The 18,041-nt window shown below is 37.0% G+C and overlaps 1 pseudogene; it reads left to right on the forward strand.

The window, feature by feature from the left end:
- Nucleotides 1–8,182: 8,182 nt before the first annotated feature.
- LOC123844797 (proteasome subunit beta type-1-like) lies at nucleotides 8,183–12,336 on the forward strand (annotated as a pseudogene).
- The last annotated feature ends 5,705 nt before the right edge of the window (nucleotides 12,337–18,041 follow it).

An 18,041-nucleotide genomic window follows, 5' to 3' on the forward strand; every position in this document is an offset into this window, starting at 1 on the left:
AATTCAACCCTATTTTGTACTTGCCGCTCCTTGACTATGTTCTATATTTTTCCAACTAGATGCTCACTCTGTGGGGTAGAGCCACCTCTTCCTTTTCCATCTGGAAAGACACTACTTTCTCCATAAAAATAATAATAAGCAGAATGTTTTGTGAGTTGCTTACTATGTGCAAGGCAACCTCTATTTTGCCACTCAATTCTCACAACAATCCTGTTTCATACATTTATTATTACCTCCATTTTACGGATGAAGTAAGTGATGCTCTGAGAGGCTAAGCAACAGCATCGGCCACAAAGCGTGGAACTGTTGGAGCTAGAGTTTGTGCTGAGAAACCTGACAAAACTGGTTTCTCATGATATGTTCTACTTGGTGAAAAAACACTTCCATCATGAAGCCTGTTTTGATGCGCTCAACAAGATGTGATCTCTTTTTGCCACTTTCTCTACATTGTGTGTATGCTTCTCTTATGGCGATTATCATATTCTGTGCTTTATTATGAATATGTGTATTCCCATGAAGCAAATAATAAGGTCTTTGAGGGCAAAGCCTATATCTACTCACCATGTGCTCCCTTTGAAAGACTTTAGGACAGATGGTCACTTCACTTTCCAGTTAGTCAACTTCTATTATGTAAGAAGGTTGGACCAATCAGTAGTTGCAAATTTTTTAATAAAGATTTTATTTATTTATTTATTTGAGAGAGAGAGAGAGCATGAGCAGGGGGAGGGAGAGGGTGAGGGAGAAGCAGACTCCCCGCTGAACCGGGAGTCCAATGCAGCCTCCATCCCAAGAACCTGGGATCATTACCTGAGCTGAAGAGGGTCATGACCCGAGCTGAAGGCAGACGCTTAACCGACTGAGCCACCCAGGCGCCCCCGGAGTTGCAGATTCAAATGAGTATAGGGTTAAGAATGTAACAAATGATTGAGATGGCCCATCTGGCTGTGATATACTGAAGAGCACAGCCCTATTTGGAGGGGGCAGCACACTGGAATGTGTGTTGCCTTGTGTTGCCAGTCCTTTTGATTTTTCAAGAGAACTCAGACATCTGGATTTTTAGTTTTTCTTTTTTTTTTAAGATTTTATTTTTAAGTCATCTCTACACCCAACGTGGGACTTGAACTCACAACCCCAAGATCAAGAGTCACACACTCCACCAACGGAGCCAGCCAGGTGCCCCAGGAATCTGGATTTTTAGATAAAGTGGTATCTCTTGCTTTTTTAAGTGTTGGAACAGTTAAAACATAGACTAGACTGATATGGGCTAGATCTGGGCCAACGACTGGTACATGCTGTTTCTGCCCTTCCTCTGAGCTCTTATTTTATGGAATAATGATTCTATGTAAATGAATATTCTAATACCATCAAATTTGTTCTAAAAATTGCTGCTATTGTGAGTAGTATCTCTTATAATGTTTGAGAGTAGGAAGAAAAAGGGAGAAGAAATATCAAACCCCCAAGGTTTTACTTATATTTTGGAAGAACAAACATTTATTTATTTATTTATTTATTTATTTATAAGATTTTATTTATTTATTTGACAGAGAGAGACAGCGAGAGAGGGAACACAAGCAGGGGGAGTGGGAGAGGGAGAAGCAGGCTTCCCGCTGAGATCATGACCTGAGCTGAAGGCAGTCGCTTAACCAACTGAGCCACCCAGGTGCCCTGGAACAAACATATATTTAAAAAAACAGTAATCTGAGTGCCCGTTCTATAATTATCTGTGTGTATATTTATAAGCATAGATGTAGATGTAATTTGCATATGTATCATTGATTATGCATATATTTATTTTACACACAGAATCTATAGATTTACATTACATTTTACGTTTATGCAAATTTACACTTGAATTTACCAAATATGTAGATTCATGTCAGAGATTTTTGAAAAATTAAAAAAGGCTCATATTCAATTTTAGCTGGAAAGGGTTGAAAACTGGACAATGATCTCATTGCTTTGATAATCCAATTCCCTAAACTAGCCAGACCTTGGAAAATGAGCAGCTTAAACCTGTTTCTGCCTGTGCTAGAATTTGAAATGACTGTTTAGTCTGTTTTGGTCCTATCTTGTATAGTAAGAATATTTTTGAGAAGCTACATGTTGACATGAATAAAAATGAACTAGGTCAATCACCTCCAGTACATGCAAACTATAAACTCTTTTCAAGTTAAGCTCTATCGCAAGAGCTGAGTTTCTCAGGTCACCAGAGCCTTATACTGAACAACAGTCTTGATCAACATCTAAAAATAGGTGTAAAGAGCCCATCGTGGACGTGGCACAGCATGAAATACTGTGGGGATATTGAAGACAGGTAACATTTTCAAGGGGCTGAAGTTTAGTCAGTCTTGAGCAAGAATGTAAATATTTGGCACTATTTTGTTAGGTTTTAGGAATTTCCTTCCTGGATTGGCTTTAGAAATAGGCTAGACATTAATCTAAGAGATGCTCAGTTTCTTTCCAGTTTGTTGATGCTTTATGTTACAATTTCTTTGGGGGTAAGAGTATTGTCCTAAAAGCAAATAACTTCAAACTTCCTTCTTTTGGAGTTTCTTCTAGGTTGCAGGTTGCATTTTTAGCACAAAAGTAAATAAAGATGGTTATATATTAGCCAGAAGATTGACTACAGGAAGAGAACATAATACAATCCCATTGACATTCTGTAGATTAGAGAATGTTGGAGCTGGAAGGGACTTTAGCAGTTCCTTAGCATTTGTCCTACCCTCTTAGGGAGTTAGATTAGTTATCTCCAAGACCCTTCATAGCTCATTTGTCAAATGGGGCAGCTGAGGCCCAGGGTCAAAGTTTATATTTACTGTGGATCAATCTTCCAGGGGAAAGGGAGTTGACTCTTAAAATACCAAAATGAGTTCATCTGAACTCATGAAAAATTTGCAACAATTTATATGGCATTTCAAATAAATGGGGTGGAATTGGTCTAGTACTTGAGATCCTAGAAATAAAATTTTCTACCATATCTCTTTCTTTAATCATAAACAAATTCTAATATATCTTGTACATTTCTGTGGAAAGAAGCGAACCAATGAAACAAAAGCGCCTAGCTCAGTGCTGGGCTCATTGCAGGCTTTCAACCTACCTGTGTTCAGTGACCATAGGCAGTGATGCTCACCATAGATTTCTATTTATTTTTTCATGTTTCTAATCTAGATGTCTCACTACTGGCAGTGGAAGTAACTGTGATTGATACTCAGAGTATATTTTCTTTGAACTGAGCCTATAATTCTTCTTTGAGGCAGAAACTAATTGAACAATTCATTTTGGTATTTTTTTTTTTTATCATGAAACTGCTTGAAAAGGGATATTTGACTGCTATATAATTTTGCTAGATATATAAAGAGAAAGAATAATTATTTGCCTGGATTTTATGTCCTATTAAAATTAAATAAATGCATAAAATACATAAATAAAACCTCATTGAGTGTTGGAATGTCAGGGAAGAGAATGAAATTTGTGTGTATTATTCTCATTGTTCAGCACAGCGGAGAATAGGAAACTGGTGCCATTAAGTTTTAATCTTTCTCCTTTCACATCAGAACACTCATATATATGATTTTTTAAAAATTCAGTGGGGTAATTGTATGTATTTTAATATTAATTGCTACTAAATTGATAGTATTTCATATAAGCCATTTAAAAATTATAAACTTGGCTTTTATGTTCATCCTTCACATAACTGCTGGGATAATCTCTTACCAATAGTATTTTCATTATATTCTTCTTTTGCTCAAAAACCTATAGAGAATGCCTATAGCTTTAGTTTTACAAGTGGGAGCTGTAGAGACAGAAGTTCTGGGTCTGAGTCTCTACTCTTCGCTGGCCGTGTGGCTTTGGGAATGCCATTTATTTCCTCTGAGGCTCAGTTCCTTTATAAATGAAGTGGGGAAATATATTAAAACTGATAATCTTGTTGTGAGGGATACATGAGACAATGTTTGAAGCTCTTCGCATAGCACCTGGCCTTAGGTAAACCCTGGTACATACTAGGTATTCAATAACTATTGATTTAATTAACTGATAGATATCTAATGCTTAGAAGGTAACATGCAAATCTTTCACCCTACCCTTTAAGAACTGGCTCCTGTATTTATCCCAAGTACCAACACTCTTAGTTTGTTATGGCCTAGTTAGGATAGATCCCTTTGTTTTGACCAGACTGATTTCCTTTCTGCCCTTATACCCTACTCAGCTTCTCAGTTTCCTGCTTGCACTGTTTTCATTACCCCACAGAGTGCCCTTCACTCTTCAATGCCACAGTATTTCAATTACTTTCATAATCTTGCACGAAACTCACCTTTTCCAGGAAATTGCCTAATTAACCCCATTTGACTTAGGTCTCACCATTATTCTGGTTCATCTCAGCACTCACGTAATCAGTCTGCATAATCCTCTGCACCTGCAGGCATACAGTTTTGCCTTGTTCTTAAGTCATCTTCTGTATATCTAGCCCCCTCCTCCAGTTAGTTTCAAAGCTCTTCAGTGGTAGTGAGGAATGCATCTCCTACTTTGTTCACAACCGCACCCTTTCCCATATTACCCTTGGCCTCTAGTTTCAAGAACACAGTTGCAAATTTTGCTGAATAAATGAATCAATGGTGTTTAATGAAATTGCATTTTGCAGCTATGAAAAGCAAAACATCAAGTGGGTGCAATTTCATGCTTATGACCTAAAGCAGCCAACTGGGTGTTCTGACAATGAACAGATATTTGTGATTATTTTTATATTTTCTACAATGAGGATGAAAGAGGACGCATCATTATGTGACTGCAGGGACAGTGGTTAGCCTAGCATATTACATCACAAAATGTTCTACTGGTACAGAATGAGTGTACAATTTAAAGCAATGATATAGCTGTGTGACCTTGGGCATGTCGATTAACCTCTCAGGTGTTTCATTTCTCCCTCTGTAAAATATATGAGGGGTTGGATTATATTATCTCTATCTGCTCTCAGTTCTATCATTTTCATGTTTTTAAATCACATACTATGGCCTGAGTTGGTACTGTGGCAATATGTATGTGATGTGAATGCTAACTAAGTGATATCTCAGTGGTCATCGACTGGTTCCCTTTCTCAGTGGCCAAGTATGTATTAAATATATGTAGCTTTTTTCTTGGGTAGATGACATTTGTGATCTATTTCCTAAGAAACCAAGTGGTTCTAGGGCTAGGATAAACAAGATTCAGCATTTTCTAGCAGGCTAAAAATGATGAGAGAAAGAGAACCAGAAGAGGTTTTAGTTCAAGAATAGATTGAGGCTTAGGGAAAACAGGGCCAGCATTTGCTTTACCAATAAGCAGAAGTAGGTATCTTTCCCCATTCTCTCTCTCCCCTTCATTCACTACACCCCAGAGAACCACCCTCCCCAAAGAAGAATTTATCATTCACCAGAATTCATGATTCAAAATCATCATAAAAATTGCTATTTTTAAGCACAGGGATTAAAACAAACAAACAAACAAACAAACAAACAAACAAAAAACATGTAAGTGGGCGCCTGGGTGGCTCAGTGAGTTAAGTGTCTACCTTCGGCTCAGGTCATGATCCTGGAGTCCCAGGATCGAGTCCCATATCAGGCTCCATGCTCAGTGGGGAGCCTGCTTTTCCCTCTGCCCTTCCCCTTGCTCATGTTCTCTCTCTCACTCACTCACTCACTCTCTCTCTCAAATAAATAAATAAAATCTTAAAAAAAGAAAAAAACATGTAAAAATTTTATTAACACAGGAAAGTAGAAGGACGTGTAAATTTATCCCAACTAATATAAATCACTTGCAAACATGCCAGTGCCCTAGGTTAATGAGATTAAAGAACCAAAAGAGAATTGTGTGGAATTTATTCCCAAACACCAACCCAGAATTAAAATATAGGCTATATTGATCTGTCTAGTTTCATAAAATCATTTGTTTCTAATGGCTGAGTGAAAATTACCTATTTAAAAACATTGTCTTCCCACCATGCCTTTTTTAAAAAAGTGAGAAGTCTATGTAATTACAAGATTATACTTTCCATGAACATAGGTATCATTTCAATGAATAATGAGTATATGGAGAATATATATGGTGTAAGAGAAAACCTTCCATAATGGGAATCAGTTTTTGAGGAAATGGAGTTTTATCAGGTTACAATAACCTAACCTGGCTTTTCAGAGCTTGGCCCTTTATGTAGCACATTAAGCATATAGTTCTTCAAGCTACAATATGAATGATCTAAAATGGCTTACATTTATATATCCCTCATACGTAAAATAACTACAGAGACAGGTTGTACACACATGACTTGACAAATGGAGCCCAAAGGAAACAGAGAAGCAACCTGAGAAATTTGTCCAAGGGTGTTTTACAGCATCAAAGGGGCTACATAAGCCTTCTACCAAAAGAGTGGGAAAAAAAGAACAAGTCACTATGAGGTCAAGAGTATGTATAGTGAGAGTGAAGCTGGAAGGTAAAGGGTTGCTGGAAGCATAAGGGATAGAGGTCAGAGAATAGGATATTGGAGTTAAGGATTTCTGATGTAGGGCAGTTCTGGTGATGGCAAGCTCTAGAGGGGCTTCCATGGCTGTGAGTAGGTGGAGTGAAATGAAGGTGAATGTCACAGGTGTTGAGGTTAAGACCTATACATGTAAGGCGTTGAGTGGACTGACTGTCCATAGGGATCTTTATTCACTGGATGAATACTGAGTAGCTATTCTGTGGAATGTGTTGTGGAGATATAGCCATAAATGAGGAAAAGACAGTTCCTGACCTCATAGAACTTCTATTCTAGTAGAGAAGATAAACAGTTTAAACAAATCATTACAATAAAGTATAATGAGTGTTACTTTTCAGAAACTGAAGAAATACATTTAGGCAAGGGGAGTCGGTCCTCTGGTTGCTAATGATAATGGAATTATCTTTAGGAAGCCTTCCCTTCCTCATTTTTCTATCAATTTTTTGAGTAAAAAAAGGCTTTCAGTTATAGATAAAAATAAAATAGACTCAGAAATTCAATGATTTGTCCGATGTCATACAGCTAGTGAGTGGTAGAGCTAGGATTCAAAACTAGATCTGTCATAGTTGTAGTTTTGCTATGGCTATGTGAGGTGACTACAGCCCATCCTTCTGGCTGATTACAACAGAAAAATATGGAAAAATACAAAAACTGCTATTTAAGGACTCTAAAAAGTTAACAGAAGCAGTAAAGTTATGGAGTAGAGTCAAAACTTGGAGAAGTGACCTGCATGGGCAGGGAGGATGAGTTTCTTTTTTTTTTCCCTGTGCTGCTTTGTGCCTAGAGTGGGTCCCAGTCACATAGTGCTGTGATGGTGTTAGAAGTAAAACTCATAGAAAGCTCATGAACTTTCTGGCCTGAAGAACAAAGGATAGAAGCACCACAAAGCTGGATAGTATGGGAAGAATCATGGTAGGGAGAGAGCTGGAGAAGGGGCCCCTTAATTCTGTATAAGTCTCAGCTGGACTTCTGAGCTATGCATGCATAGGGTGGACCCTAATGAGCAGAGCAAAGGCTTTGAGGATTGAAGTGAGATTAGAATCATCCACACAAGTCTCACACAACCCTGAAGAATACCTGCATGGGGCAGATCCAAATAAGCAGAGCAACTTCTTAAAGAAATGAAATAAGATTTAATTTTTTACAACTTTAATGAGGTATACTTTACATACATACAATTCATCTGTTTTAAGTTTATAATTCAATGATTTTTAAAGGAAATTAAGGACCATTTCCATCACCCCAGGAAGATCTCTTGTTTCTGTTTACTGTTAAACTCTGTTCTCAACTCCAGCCCTTGGAAACCACTCATCTATTTTTTGTCTCTGTAGATTTGCATTTTCTGGACATTTCATATAAATGGAATCATACAAAATGTGGTCTTTTGCATCTGGCTTTTTTCACTTAACATAATGTTTTTGATGTCCATCCATATTATAGCATGTTTGAGTATTTTATTTCTTTTTTAAGGATGAAAAATATTCATTGTATGGCTATTCCACATTCAAAATTAAGACTTGACCTGCCACCCATGTAAGGCAAGACAGAATATATGGTCTAAACCTAATGGGGTGATTACCTGATAAAACAAACAAAAAAATCAACATTCTCCAAAAACCCCAGAAATTTTAGGACCTTGAGTCTAAACAACTTAATAGTAAAAATATCTAAGTGACTATGTATACTAGACATATTAAGAGCCTGGAAGATATGACCAATCCTCAAAGGAAAAGACAATCAGCAAATGCGAACCTTGAGAAAACCCAGATGTTGGAATTATCAGACAAAGTATTTAAAACATCAATTATACCTCTGATCCATGAAGTTAAGGAAAAAACACTTGAAACGAATGGATAGATATTCTCAGCAGAGAAAGAAAAAGTATATAAAAAAGAACCATATGGAAAATTTAGAACTAAAAACTACAACATTTGAAATGAAAAAATTACCATCTGGGCTCAATAGTAGACTAGAGATGACAGAGGATAGAACCAGTAACTAGAAAATAGGTCAATAAAAGAAATACTGTATGATTTCATTTACTTTTTTTTTTAAAGATTTTATTTATGGGGCACCTGGGTGGCTCAGTCGGTTAAGTGTCTGCCTTCTGTGTAGGTCATGATCCCGGGGTCCCAGGGTAGAGCCTGGCATTGGGCTCCCTGCTCCCTTCTCCCTCTGCCCCTCACCCCACTTGTGCTGTCTCTCTCGTTCTCTCTCTCTCAAATAAATAAATAAATAAAATCTAAGAAAAAATAAATTGGTAAAATACTAACTCTAACTAGATTGTGAAAATTAAGTGTATATATATTCATAATTTCTACTGAAATTATGAAAAACATAATTCAAAGAAAAACAGCCAAAAAGCCAATATATTCATTGAAATAGAATAGTAAAAAAAAAATCCAGCTAACCCAAAAGGAAGCAGGAAAAGGGTAAGAGAAGAGCAAAACCAGTGGGGACAAGCAGCAACAAATAATGTCATATCTTAATCAAATCATGCCAACAATTACATTGAATGTTAAAACTCTAAACACACAAATTGAAAGGCAGAAATTGAAATGAAATGATAAAAAACAAGACCCGATTACATGCCATCTGTAAGAAGTACACTTTAAATATAAAGGCATATGTGGGTTAAAAGTAAAATGATGGAGCCACCTCGCTGTGAGAAAGCAGCAGCGGGGGGCCAAGTGATCGTGTGCTGGGGACCAGGCCCAGACCTGGCAATGGAGCCTCGCAGTGACCTGCACCCTTTGCAGCTCTGCTTCTCACCCTGTGCTTTCAATGGTAATCACTGGAGGAGATGTTTCAGTTGTTGCTTCTGACACTCAATTGAGGGGAGGGTTTTTAATTTGCCCCAAATGTTACAAAACAGCCATTGATAGGGATAGAGGGTACATACCTCAATATCATAAAAGCCATCTATGAAAAACCTACAGCGAATATTATTCTCAATGGGGAAAAACTGAGAGCTTTCCCCCTAAGGTCAGGAACATGGCAGGGATGTCCACTATCACCACTGCTATTCAACATAGTATTGGAAGTCCTAGCCACAGCAATCAGACAACAAAAAGAAATCAAAGGCATCCAAATTGGCAAAGAAGAAGTCAAACTCTCACTCTTTGCAGATGATATGATACTTTATGTGGAAAACCCAAAAGACTCCACCCCAAAATTGCTAGAACTCATACAGGAATTCAGTAAAGTGGCAGGATATAAAATCAATGCACAGAAGTCAGTGGCATTCCTATACACCAACAACAAGACAGAAGAAAGAGAAATTAAGGAGTTGATCCCATTTACAATTGCACCCAAAACCATAAGATACCTAGGAATAAATCTAACCAAAGAGACAAAGGATCTGTACTCAGAAAACTATAAAATACTCATGAAAGAAATTGAGGAAGACACAAAGAAATGGAAAAATGTTCCATGCTCATGGATTGGAAGAACAAATATTGTGAAGATGTCAATGCTACCTAGAGCAATCTACACATTCAATGCAATCCCCATCAAAATACCATCCACTTTTTTCAAAGAAATGGAACAAATAATCCTAAAATTTGTATGGAACCAGAAAAGACCCCGCATAGCCAGAGGAATGTTGAAAAAGAAAAGCAAAGCCGGCAGCATTACAATTCCAGACTTCAAGCTCTATTACAAAGTTGTCATCATCAAGACAGCATGGTACTGGCACAAAAACAGACACATAGATCAATGGAACAGAATAGAGAGCCCAGAAATGGACCCTAAACTCTATGGTCAACTAATCTTCGACAAAGCAGGAAAGAATGTCCAATGGAACAAAGACAGTCTCTTCAACAAATGGTGTTGGGAAAATTGGATAGCCACATGCAGAAGAATGAAACTGGACCATTTCCTTACACCACACACAAAAATAGACTCCAAATGGTTAAAAGACCTCAATGTGAGACAGGAGTCCATCAAAATCCTAAAGGAGAACACAGGCAGCAACCTCTTTGACCTCAGCCGAAGCAACTTCTTCCTAGAAACATCGCCAAAGGCAAGGGAAGCAAGGGCAAAAATGAACTATTGGGACTTCATCAAGATAAAAAGTTTTTGCAAAGCAAAGGAAACAGTCAACAAAACCAAAAGACAACCGACAGAGTGGGAGAAGATATTTGCAAATGACATATCAGATAAAGGGCTAGTATCCAAAATCTATAAAGAACTCATCAAACTCAACACCCAAAGAACAAAGAATCCAATCAAGAAATGGGCAGAAGACATGAACAGACATTTTTCCAAAGAAGACATCCAAATGGCCAACAGACACATGAAAAAGTGCTCAATATCGCTCAGCATCAGGGAAATCCAAATCAAAACCTCAATGAGATACCACCTCACACCAGTCAAATTGGCTAAAATTAACAAGTCAGAAAACGACAGATGTTGGTGGGGATGCGGAGAAAGGGGAACCCTCCTACACTGTTGGTGGGAATGCAAGCTGGTGCAGCCACTCTGGAAAACTGTATGGAGGTTCCTCAAAAAGTTGAAAATAGTGCTACCATATGATCCAGCAATTGCACTACTGGGTATTTACCCCAAAGATGCAAAAGTAGGTATCCGAAGGGGTACATGCACCCCGATGTTTATAGCAGCAATGTCCACAATAGCCAAACTGTGGAAAGAGCCAAGATGTCCATCGACAGATGAATGGATAAAGAAGAGGTGGTATATATATATAATGGAATATTATGCAGCCATCAAAAGGAATGAGAGCTTGCCATTTGCAACGACGTGGATGGAACTGGAGGGTATTATGTTGAGTGAAATAAGTCAAACAGAGAAAGACATGTATCATATGATCTCACTGATATGAGGAATTCTTAATCGCAGGAAACAAACTGAGTGTTGTTGGAGTGGGGGGTGGGGTGGGAAGGATGGGGTGACTGGGTGATAGACACTGGGGAGGGTATGTGCTCTGGTAAGCGCTGTGAATTGTGCAAGACTGTTGAATCTCAGATCTGTACCTCTGAAACAAATAATGCAATATATGTTAAGAAAAAAAAAAGAAGAAGAAGGTAGCGGGAGGGGAAGAATGAAGCAGGGGAAATCGGAGGGGTGGACGAACCATGAGAGACGATGGACTCTGAAAAACAAACTGAGGGTTCTGGAGGGGAGGGGGGTGGGAGGATGGGTTAGCCTGGTGGTGGGTATTGAGGAGGGCACATTCTGCATGGAGCGCTGGGTGTTATGCACAAACAATGAATCATGGAACACTTCATCTAGAACTAATGATGTAATGTATGGGGATTAACATAAGAATAAAAAAAAATTTAAAAGAAAACAGCCATTGGATGCAGTGGTTTTCATGGAGACTGTCTTACCCTGACCGAGATTACTGAAGCAAGACTAAAGATGTTTAAGCATTCTAGTAACAAGACCATGAATGACTCCAGGGGCGATTGCTGCAATGCTCTCGACAATCCTCTGTTCAAGGCACTTCTTTCCATACTATGTTCACAACATTATCCAGGGGCTGGATGAAGAAGGGAAAGGAGCTGTGCGTACAACTTTGACCTGGTTGGGTTCTACTGCAGAGACTCTTTCAAGGCTGGAGGCTCAGCAGGGGCCATGTTACAGCCCCTGCTTGACCACCAGGTTGGTTTTAAGAACATGCAGAATATGGACCATGGCCCACTGTTCTTGGACAGAGTTATGCATCTTGTGAAAGACGTCTTCATTTCTGCAGTGGAGGGGGATGGTTTCACTGGGGATGCACTCAGATCTGCATCATGACTAAGGAGGGCATCAGGGAGGAGACTGTTCCCCTGAGGAAGGATCAGTTTGTGTGCTGTTATCATTAATCACTTCAAAACGGGTTAATTTTGTATCTTGGAACTATTGGACTCATGTCTTTTATTAAAAAGTAAAGCCTGGGGCACCTGGGTGGCTCAGATTGTTAAGCGTCTGCCTTCGGCTCAGGTCATGATCCCAGGGTCCTGGGATTGAGTCCCGCATCGGGCTCCCTGCTAGGCGGGGAGCCTGCTTCTCCCTCTGCCTCTGCCTCTCTCTCTCTCTCTCTCTCTCTGACTCTCATGAATAAATAAATAAAACATTCAATAAATAAATAAATAAATAAATAAATAAATAAATAAATAAATAAAAAAAAAAGTAAAGCCTGAAGTAATAAAGTAAAATGATGGATACAATATACAATGCAGATAATAATTGAAAGAATGCTGCAGTGGCTATATTAATATCAAAGTAAACTTCAGAGCAATAAATATTACCAGGAATAAAGAAGGAACTAATTATGAAAGAATTAGTTCACCAAGAAGACATAACAATCCTAAATGCATATGCAGCTAACAACAGATCTTCAAACTATACCTGATAGAAAGTAATACAAATGAAAGAGGAAATAGACAAATCCACCACCATATGGTGACTTCAATACAGGTTTTCAGTAATTGATAGAAAAAGTAGAAAGGAGATGAATATGAATATAGAAAGCCTAAACAACACTGTCACCAGCTTGAATTAATCTTCTTATCAAGTACACATGGGACATATTCTGGTCCATAAACAAACCTTAAAGTTGTTAATGGAAGTCCTACAAAGTATGTTTGCTGACCATAATGATATTAAGCTAGATAGTAATAACAGAGACATAAAATATCTGGAAAATCCTCCAATATTTGGAAAAAATTACTAAATAACCAGTGAATTAAAGGGAAGGCCCAATGGAAATTAGAACATATTTTGACTTAAATTAAATTTAAATTGTAACATTTGTGAGACTCATCTAATGTAGTTGTTCAAGGGAAGTGTGTAGCACTAAATGTATGTTTTAGAAAAGAAAAAGATTTCAAAGTGAGGGTCTAAGCATCCACCTTAAGAAACTAGTAAAGCAAATTAAATTCAAAGAAAACAGAAGGAAGGAAATGGTGAAGAGCAGAAATCAATGAACGTGAAAACAAAAACAATTGAGGAAATCAATGATACTAAAAGCTATCTCTTTGAAAATTTCAGTAAAATTGATGAATCTGTAGCAATACTAACAAAAAAATGAGTGAAGACGCAGATTGCCAACGTCAAGAATGAAAGAGAGGTTATCACTATAGAACGTACAGGCATAAAAGAATCTGAAGAGGATACTAAAGACAATTATATGCATATAAATCTGAAAACTTAAATTGAACCAATTCCTAAAAGACACAAACTACTAAAGCTCACGCAAGAGGAAATAAGTAAGTAGATAGTCCTGTATCTATTAAAGAATTTGAATTCATAGTTAAATAAACTTCCAAAAAGAAGACTCGAGGTCCAGATGGCTCCACTGGAGGATCCTATCAATCATTTAAGAAAGGACTCGTACTAAATCTATACAAGATTTAGTACCAACATAACCCAGATATCAAAATCAGAAAAAAAAATCAAAGAAAATTAGAAGTCCAGTATCCACCATAAATAGAGTTGCAAAACCCTAAGCAAAATATTAGCAAATAAAAATCAATAATATATGAAAATGATAATACATCAGAACCAAATGAAATTTATCTCAGGAATGTAAAGATGATTTATCACTGAAAATCAATAAATTTAATTTATCATAACAGATTAAAGAAGAAAAAATATACAATCATATAAAAAAGGCAGGAAGAAAAATTTGACAAAATTCAACATCAATTCATGATTTTAAGAATTATCCACAAACAAGAAATCAGAGGGGAACTTACTCAACCTGATGAGAATTTGTTAAAAAAAAAAAAAAGAAAAGACACTTAAAAATAAAACAAGAAATAATCCCTCAGGTAATAACATACTTAATGGTGAAAGACTGAATACATTTTACTTAAGATCGGGAAACAGGGAACGATGTCCACTTTAACCTCTTATTTAACTTCATACTTGATGTCCTCTTGAGGGAAATGAGGCAAGAAAAAGAAATAAAATGTATACAAATTGGAAAAGAAGAAATAAATCTGCCTTTATCCATAGATGTCATGATTTTCTAAATAGAAAATACCAAGGAATCTACAAACAAGGTCAATATACAAAAATCAGTTATTTTTTCAAATGCTGACAGTGAACAATTGGAACACAAAATTTAAAAGTCCATGCCATTTATAATAGTACACACAGCATGAAATACATATGTATAAATTTAACAAAGTATACTTATCTGTTTGCTGAAAATTACTGAACACGGATAAAAAGAATCAATATTGTTACATTTCAGTTCTCTCCAAGCCGATCTATAGATTCAATTCAATCACAATAAAATCATAGTAGGATATTTGTAGATATAGAAAGCTGGCTCAAAAATGTATGTAGAAATGCAAAGAAACTTAAATAGACAAAACAACTTGGAAAAAGAAGAAAAAGTTGGAGGACTCACATGAGCTGATTTCAAGACTTACTATAAAGCTACAGTAATCAAGACATGATGGTATTGGTGAAAGGATAAACACACAGATTATTGGTACAGAATCTAAAGTACAGAAATAGAGCCATAAAGATATAGACAATTTTTTGTTACATCTACTTTATTTCTTTGTTAGTTCATGCATTTTTAAAAATATTTTTATCGTGGTAAAAATGTATAACATAAAATTTACCATCTTAACCAAGTCTAAGTATATATAGTTCAGTAGTATTAGGTATATTCACATTGTTGTGCAACTAATCTCCAATACTTTTTCATCTTACAAAACTGAAACTCTGTACCCATTAAATAACTGCTGATTTTCTTCTCACTCCAGGAAAACTACTCTCCTACTTTCTGTTTCTATAAATCTGACTACTTTAGATACCTCATATAAGTGAAATCATACAGTATATGTCTTTTTGTGAACTGCCTTATTTTAAGTAGCATAATGTCCTCAAGATTCTTCCATGTTGTTGCCTGTGTCAGGATTTCCTTCCTTTTGGCAACCTGAATTTTGACAAGGTTCCAAAGGCAATTAAATGGAAAAAAATAGTCTTTTCAAAAATCATGGCTGAAAAATTGAACAGTGTGCAAAAAGAAAAAAATGAGTATATCCAGTGCCCACATCTTGGTTACTCTTACCATTCTCCAATGAAAGGAACACCGGACTCTTGGAAAAATGACCAACTGTAGGGCCAGGGAAGAAATATACAATATGAGCCTGGAACATTTTGTACTGCTTCAAAGCAAGGAAGCAAGCAAGCAACATCAAGAAAAACCCCTTGGTGATGGGGAAATGTCAAAGAGGCACAGGACCTAACCGAGAGGTCCCAGTGGCCAAAGCTGGAATAATTTAAGCAACAAAACAAATGAAATAGTGTCAGATTATAACCCAAAGTATGGAATAAATATCCATGAGTCCATACTGTCATAAATGATGAACAATAAAGAGCAACAACCTACTGAGTTTTGAAATTTTTGAGTACTGATACTCAAAACAACATTGGTGGATTCAAAATCATTGCAATGAGTAAAATAAGTCAGACATCAAAGAGTACGTACTTTATGATTCCATTTACATAAAATTCTAACAAATGCAACCCAATCTATAGTGACCGAAAGTAGGTCAGTAGTTGATGGGCAATGGAGGTGGACAGAAGGATGGAATGCTGCATAAATTATCTTTTTAGGGGGAGCCTGGGAGGCTCAGTCGGTTAAGTATCTGCTTTCGGCTCAGGTCATGATCTCGGGGTCCTGGGTTCGAGCCCTGTGTCAGGCTCCCTGCTTAGCAGGGGGTTTGCTTCTCTCTCTTCCTCTGCCCTCTCCTGCTCCTGTGCTCTCTCTCCTTCTCTTAAATGAATAAGTAAAATATTAAAATTATCTTTTTAGGATGATTGAAATGTTTCTTGTCTTAATTGTGCTGTGTTTTCATAGCTGTGCACATGTCAAAACTAATCAAATTTTACACTTCAGCTATGTGCATTTTATTTTATTTCAGTTATGCCTCAATAAAGTTTTAAAAATTGTCTGCTTGACTCTGTCTAGAACTTTTTCATTACAGCACATTTGCATCTCTGGGTTGGGGATGGAACCTTTGAGGATGGTGGACAGAGAGAAAGAATCATTATTTATCAAGTAATCTATTAGAGTCTCCCAGATCTTGAAACATAGTATTAGGTCAGACTTCAAATAATAGATTGGACTACATGAAATTGCTCTTTTTATAGGCCAAAAGTGTTTGAATATCAGAATTTCATATGGTTCGATCTATAGTAATTTGTGTTTTTCCAGTGGGGGTGTGTACATGGAAAGAGCATAATATATGCATTGCATTTAGACTTAGATGCAAATTCATAGAGTGGTAAAATCTGTGAGTTGATTCAAGGAAGGATATTGGCTTCTCACTTTCAGTACAAGTCACGAAGTCTCAATAGAGCATAGGAATTTTTTTCTTAAAATGGAAATAGCTTCAGACAATGTAGAAAACTTAAAGAAGTAAAAATCACCCAAAGAAATCACTGTTAATTTGGTGCGAATTCTTTAGGATTTTTTTCTGTACACATGTAAACTCACATAGATTATAGCTTATTTTTTAAAGTGGTATTGTGCTATAGAACCAATTTGATATGAACGCAACACCTGTATTTTTATTTTGTTTTTTTATCTTAGACAGCCTTTCAAGGAAATATATGAAAGAACATTATTTTGCTTTTTAGCTTTCACATTGTTTGGTCATCATGTGGAGGAATTCTAATTATTGTTTTTAAAATCCTGTGTTGTTAACATTTTGGCAGTTTACAGTTGCACTACTTTACAGAAGAGTCTAATGAATATTCTTGTAGCCACATCCTTGTACACATACGTGAATATTTCTGCAGGATAATTTGCTAAGGGATGGTCAATGGGTAAACATTCTTGAGACTTTGGATATATGGTTGGCAGTTTGGTAAATCCCCAGAGCCAAGGGGATGCTATTATTCTCTTGGTTTTCCTTTTAATTCATTGGCTTTTCTTTTTAACCCAATTTCCTTTTAATCATTGGTTAATCCATTAACCATCCTGTTTCCTTTGCTGGATCCTCTTCCTCTTCCTAGTATCCAAATGCTCAGTCCTTGGAGCTCTTCTTTATCAAGAATGGCTTTCTACATGAGCTCAGCTGGTCTCATGACTTCCAAATTTCTATCTCCAGCTTTGACCTTTCCCTGAATTCCAGACTATCCACTTGGATAGCTAATAGGCATTTAAAACTTAAATACTGTCTCAGATCAGTGTTTTTATTCCTACTCCACCCCTCAATCTGATCATTTATTATTCTCCCCACCCTCAGTAGCTTAAGCCAAAAAATGAGAAATATCCTTGATTCTTCTCTTTCTCCCTTCATCCAAGTCTAATCCATCAGCAAATTCATTCAGGTCTACCTTCAAAATATATCCCCAAATCTGACAACCTCTCACCATCTCTGCCTCAACCATCCTAGCCCAAGACATCATCATATGTCAGCTGAACTGGCTCCTAAGTACTGTCCCCTTTACCCCTCTATGATGTACTCTACGCACCATAGAATGAGTGATCCTTTAAAAATGCAAACAAGACTATGTGCCAGGGACTTTTTCAAAATCCTCCAATGGCTTCCCAGTA

The sequence above is a fragment of the Mirounga angustirostris genome, unplaced genomic scaffold (assembly GCF_029215605.1).
Source record: "Mirounga angustirostris isolate CCGP_5_RB_7025 unplaced genomic scaffold, mMirAng1.0.hap1 SCAF_11, whole genome shotgun sequence".
In the NCBI taxonomy this organism is placed as follows: Eukaryota; Metazoa; Chordata; class Mammalia; order Carnivora; family Phocidae; genus Mirounga; species Mirounga angustirostris.